The sequence below is a fragment of the Phacochoerus africanus genome, chromosome 5, assembly GCF_016906955.1.
Source record: "Phacochoerus africanus isolate WHEZ1 chromosome 5, ROS_Pafr_v1, whole genome shotgun sequence".
Classification (NCBI taxonomy): Eukaryota; Metazoa; Chordata; class Mammalia; order Artiodactyla; family Suidae; genus Phacochoerus; species Phacochoerus africanus.
The window spans coordinates 20,734,242-20,740,272 of NC_062548.1; the positions used below are offsets into that span (position 1 = coordinate 20,734,242).

Sequence of the window (6,031 nt, forward strand, 5' to 3'; positions counted from 1 at the left end):
CACTTTCCGTGTGGTTAACACCTGTGATTTCCTCTGCAACAACTACGATTACTTTGTGTGCAGAGTAACTTCGTATCCACCGTTTTGACTAGAATCATACAACTAGGATTATTCTCTTGGTTTTATTTTTATTTTATTTTTTTTTGTCTTTTGTCTTTTTGTTGTTGTTGTTGTTGCTATTTCTTGGGCCGCTCCCGCGGCATATGGAGGTTCCCAGGCTAGGGGTTGAATCGGAGCTGTAGCCACCGGCCTACGCCAGAGCCACAGCAACGCGGGATCCGAGCCGCGTCTGCAACCTACACCACAGCTCACGGCAACGCCGGATCGTCAACCCACTGAGCAAGGGCAGGGACCGAACCCGCAACCTCATGGTTCCTAGTCGGATTCGTTAACCACTGCGCCACGACCGGAACTCCTATTCTCTTGGTTTTACAAAGAGGTATGCCGAGATTCAGTGAAATAAAGTGACCAGCCAAATGCTTGTACTTTGGGGAAGTCGCAGATCCTGAATTTGAACCTCCGAAGTACTGCATCCGTGGCCTGTGAGAGTGAGGAGGACCAAGGTTTCAGTACGAGTGGCGGGGTGTGTGTGTGTGTGTGTGTGTGTGTGTGTGTGTGTGTGTGTGTGTGTGTGTGTGTGGATCTTCACTTCTCCCCCTGCTGCCTTGATGCTGAGTGGTGTGGGCGTCCCTGGGGGTTTCGGTTTTAAGCATGTTTCCCAATGGACCAGGCCTTTTGAAGCATTGATCAGAGTCAACCGGAAGTTCGGCACATACTGATATTGGCACCTGAGTAGAAAGGAGAAGAAAATTCATTTACTGGTGTTAAAGAAAATATTATTATTATTATTATTATTTTGTCTTTTCTTGAGCCATTCCCGTGGCACATGGAGGTTCCCAGGCTAGGGATCTAATCGGAGCTATAGCCACCTGCCTCCGCCAGAGCCACAGCAATGCGGGATCCGAGCAGTGTCTGAGACCTACCCCACAGCTCAAGGCGTAGGCAACGCCGGATCCTAAACCCACGGAGTCAAGGCCAGGGATCCAACCGGCAACCTCATGGTTCCTAGTTGGATTCGTTAACCACTGCGCCACGACGGGAACTCCAAAGAAAATATTATTTGTGACATTCGTTAAGATAAGGCAGGCTTTATTTAGGGGAATGGCTGTAATGGGAAGGGTGGGCATTGCAGTAGGGGAGAGGAGTTGGGGCACAGCTCTGAATACAGCAGGGACAAGAGATTTATAGCCTTTCTGTGTGCCTCATTTCTTGTTTTTAGGGGATAAGCTTCAGCCTCCGTGACCTTCCCTGAATCCCAAAGGGCAGGTTCAAACAGTTGTAATGGGGAAGGGAAGGGATTCAGAGACAGGGAGCAGTCAAAGAAAGAACAGTGCAGCCTTGGGTAGGGTCCTGGTTCCTCTTCAAGAAATATACATAACAGGGAGTCCCTTCCTGACTCAGTGGTTAACAAACCCGGCTAGGATCCATGAGGATGTGGATTCGATTCCTGGCCTTGCTCAGTGGGTTAAGGATCCAGCGTTGCCATGAGCTGTGGTGTGGGTTGCAGACACTGCTTAGATCCCGCATTGCTGTGGTGTAGGCTGGGGGCCACAGCTCCAATTTGACCGCTAGCCTGGGAACTTCTACATGCCGTGGGTACAGCTGTAAAAAAAGCAGAAAAAAAAAGAGAAAGAAAGAAATATATATAACAATATCTTATGCAGAACTGAACTCCCAAAAAGTGAAAACAAGAGAGGAAGCCCATGGAGTTGTCCCCACCCCCACACACCCCTACCCCCCACTTGGTTGTGCAGCAGAAAGGAATCTGACTAGGAACCATGAGGTTGCGGGTTCAATCTCTGGCCTTGCTCAGTGGGTTAAGGATCCGGCGTTGCCATGAGCTGTGGTGTGGGTCACAGACACAGCTCAGATCCCATGTTGCTGTGGCTGTGGTATAGGCCGGCGGCTATAGCTCTGATTCGACCCCTAGCCTGGGAACCTCTGGATGCCACTGGTGCGGCCCTAAAAAGACAAAAGACAAAAAAAAAAAGGACACCCATCAAAACTAGTCACACTAAACATCAACTTTGAAGTTGCATCTACCCTGATCTCTATCTGTGGCCCTGTTTTCTACTCCCAAACTATAAAACTACTTCCTCTTCTCTCCCAATGCAGTCTTTAGGGCATTAGCCTGCTGTGGCCTACTTTGCCTGGCAAAGCAATATATAGTTTTAGCTATTTTTTTCCTCCTTCACCCAAAAACCTGTCTCCATGTTTCTTTTTTATTTCTCTCTCTCCCTTTTTTTTTTTTTTTTTTTTTTTTTTGCAGAAGGCAGGCCAGGGTGATGAGCTATCAGGGGTGTAGGATAAGGAATTTGATCAGATAGAGAGGGGAAGTGGGTCCTTCCTGACCCAGCAGAATTTTTGCTAAAACTAGACTAAACAGACCAAAGACACAACCCAAGGGCAAAGTCTAGAGAGAGAGTCTGGGAGTTCCCACTGTGGCTCAGTGGAATGAACCCGACTAGGAACCATGAGGTTGCAGGTTCTATCCCTGGCTTCCCTCAGTGGGTTAAGGATCCGACCTGTGGTGTAGGTGGCAGACTTGGCTCAGTTCCGGTGTGGCTGTGGCTGTGGTGTAGGCCGGCAGCCACAGCTCTGATTGGACCTCTAGCCTGGGAACCTCCATGTGCCTCGGGTGCAGCCCTAGAAAAGACCAAAAAAAAAAAAGAGAGAGAGAGAGAATCTGTCACTGGTTACGAGGGATGTGCCAGGCATTGTCTGGGCCCCTTAGACTCCTTAAAATTATGTAATTTTCACAACAACTCTGTGAGGCGGAGATTGCTATGGTTTATTAACGGACAAGGAGACCAAAGCTTGCTCAAGGACAGTTCAAAAAGCATGGATATTGACTCCCGTGTTAGCACCAAAAAAAATGAGGCAGGAAAATAACTCAGGGAGTCCGTGTGGGAGCAGGGGCGTCGATGCATGCTCTGATAGGGTCACTGATGAGCATTTGTGGCTTAAGGGCTCCAGGGAGTAACATCCCCACAGGCCTTGTTTACTATCAGGAGGGTACCTACCCCCAGATGGACCTGACTCTCCATCCCCCTGTGACTCAGTCTACGGAAAGAGAAGGGCAAAGAAACCATGAGACTCACGGGACACTTCCACCCCCAAGACCCCTACTGGACAAGGACCGATATAGGTAACTGGCCAAGGCCAATGGGAGAAAACCACATCTTTCTGGACCCCACGTTGGTACCCATCTTTAAGGGGTAACAACCCCCATAAGACAATAGAGAGAGGGGCTCTTCTCTCCCTACCTGCTGTTCTGGAAGCTGTTTGCTTTCCCGTAGTAAAGACTTTTGCTCTGTGTGTTCACAAAGTTCATTCTTCAGCTGAGTGAACAAGAACCCGGATTCTGGTAACATCTTTCCAGCATGAAAAACACACTAAATAAACTTCACCAGCCCTCAAGGATCTCCCCAGAAAGTGAGAGTCACAAATATTTTTTAAGCATTTACTAGGCACCCAGCCCTTCTAAGGGACTTTAAAAATATTAAAATGGAGACAGCTATTGTTATAATTATCATCCCCAGGAAGAGTTCCCATGCAGCTCAGTGGGTTAAGAACCGGACATGTTGGAGTTCCCGTCATGGCTCAGTGGTTAACAAATCCGACTAGGAACCATGAGGTTGCAGGTTCGATCCCTGGCCTTGCTCAGAGGGTTAAGGATCCGGCGTTGCCCTGAGCTGTGGTGTAGGTTGCAGACGTGGCTTGGATCCCTTGTTGCTATGGCTCTGGTGTAGGCCGGCGGCTACAGCTCCGATTAAACCCCTAGCCTGGGAACCTCCATATGCCGTGGTAGTGGCCCTAGAAAAGGCAAAAAGGCAAAAAGACAAAAATGAAAAAAATTAAAAAAAAGAACCGGACATGTTGTGTGAGGATGCAGGTTCCATCCCTGGCCTCGATCAGTGGGTTAAGGATCCAGCGTCGCCTTGAGCTGCAGCGTAGGTTACAGACATGGCTTGGACCCCGTGTTCCTGTGGCCGTGGTACAGTCTCGAGTTAATGATTTTAGTGCTTGGTTATGTTTGGGAAGATACAAGAGTCTGGGCTCAATGAAATTATTCCTTTGCTATGCATCTTAACTATCTTGGGCCAGGCTCCTGTTTGTCTCCACCCTTATTCCCCTCGGGGCTCACGGACAGGAGCGCTGCAGTGGCTGATGGTTCGATGCTGGGCAACGTTTGTTGTTTACTGAGATGGCAGGCAGCTTTCTTTTGTCCACAGAGGTGTTCTGCTCAGATTGATTGATGGAAAAAAAGCAGTTCCCCTCATCACTTAGGAGGCAAAGGATGGGATTGGGAAAGTCTGGGACTGACCTTGTCATAGGCAAACAAAGCAGGCACCCCTGAGTCTTCCCTGAGCCACAGGGGAAAGGATGCTTCTTTGCTGCAGTTTTCTGGGAAACAAAAGGGTGAGAGGACTTCCTTTACCCTTCACTGTTTCCCAGGAGTGCAGAGCTCAGGTACAACTCAATGCTGTCATTGTCATTACTCAACTGGGGATGATGACTGTTTTCTTCTGTGGCATATGGAAGTTCCTGGGCCAGGGGTCGAATCAGAGCTGTAGCTGCCAGACTATGCCACAGACCCAGCAATGTGGGGTCCAAGCCGAGTCTCCAACCTACACCACAGCTCACGGCAACACCGGATCCTTAACCCAGTGAGCGGGGCCAGGGATCGAACCTGCATCCTCATGGATACTAGTTGGGTTCGTAACCCAATGAGCCTCAACAGGAACTCCAGGAAAATTCCTTTTGCCCAACTCTTAAAGCGCTCACAGAACTATGGTCAAAGCACTCTCTGTTAGAATAACTCTCTTCCCCCCCTGCAATCAAATTGAAGTCTCCCCTTTTTTAAGTCTGATTTTGTTTCTTATTTGACCGTGGATGGGCAGAGGCTACATTGGGGCCGGGGGAGGCATTTGGCTTCCAGGGGCCCAGACAGGTCCCACCATAAAGGCCAAGGGAGCTGTGAACCCAGGACCCCTTGATTCTAGAAGGACACCCCGATTCTCTTCCACATGGGTCAGGAAAGGGGCTCTGGCCCTTAACAGTAAGTGCAGGATGCTGCCAATCCAGTGGAGACAAAACCCCCTTTTTGTGTTTCCAGCTTGTTTGTGTTTTCAGAACTGGCTGGTTGAGATGAAATACAGGCGCAGATGAAATGTTTTCCGACAAGAAAAGAACCACAATCTTTTACCGTGGGGCTCCATTTCCTGCAGTCTCATCGCCAACACCCCCCTTCCCTCATCCCCGCAGCCTTGGAATTGGCCATCAAGCTGACAGACTCATTTAAGTGCTGCCAAAGGCACTGAACAAATAAAAGGCATCATTTATGTCCGCGTTTGTGATTTTTCTCCATTTGATCAGCAGCCTGTAATTTTCATATATCCAAGTGTGTTGGGAACGGTGGTGGCTTAATTATCACATTTATTTAAAATACACACATACAAACAAAACTCCAAACTGGAAAACAACATTGAGCTTGGCGATGTTTAATCGACTCCCATTGTTTAAAGAGGATGTGAAAACCTCCCACATACGGCTGTTCCACTGATTCACTGTGTGACCCAGGGCTGGTCACTTACCTAGTCTGTGCCTTTGTTCCACTTCTGTGCGTGATCTCACTGCCTTGGCATGGAGCTAGAGGGTCAAAAATGATCGTAAAAGCCTGGGAAGGAAAAAAACATGGTATTCTGTTGAGTGGACTCCACTGGGATGGAGGCCAAAAGTCCCCGATGTGAAGTCAGACAGACTGGGACACTTACCTCGTCTCTGCCCTCTAGTGTTCTCCTCCATGAAATGGGTATGTGGATCTATATCCCACGGGGGTGGTGAGGATTAAGGTGACATCTGTAAGGGGAGTTCCCTCTGTGGCTCAGCGGTAATGAACCCAAAGCATGCATGAGGATGTGAGTTGAATCCCTGGCCCCGCTCAGTGGGTTAAGGATCATTGCCGTGA

General features: G+C 48.8%; 1 long non-coding RNA gene across 1 annotated transcript; it reads left to right on the top strand.

The window, feature by feature from the left end:
- The first annotated feature begins 361 nt into the window (after positions 1-361).
- Positions 362-5,409, top strand: LOC125126729 (uncharacterized). Its single transcript, XR_007134770.1, has 2 exons — positions 362-439; positions 5,180-5,409. It is a non-coding gene; the product is annotated as an uncharacterized LOC125126729 (long non-coding RNA).
- The last annotated feature ends 622 nt before the right edge of the window (positions 5,410-6,031 follow it).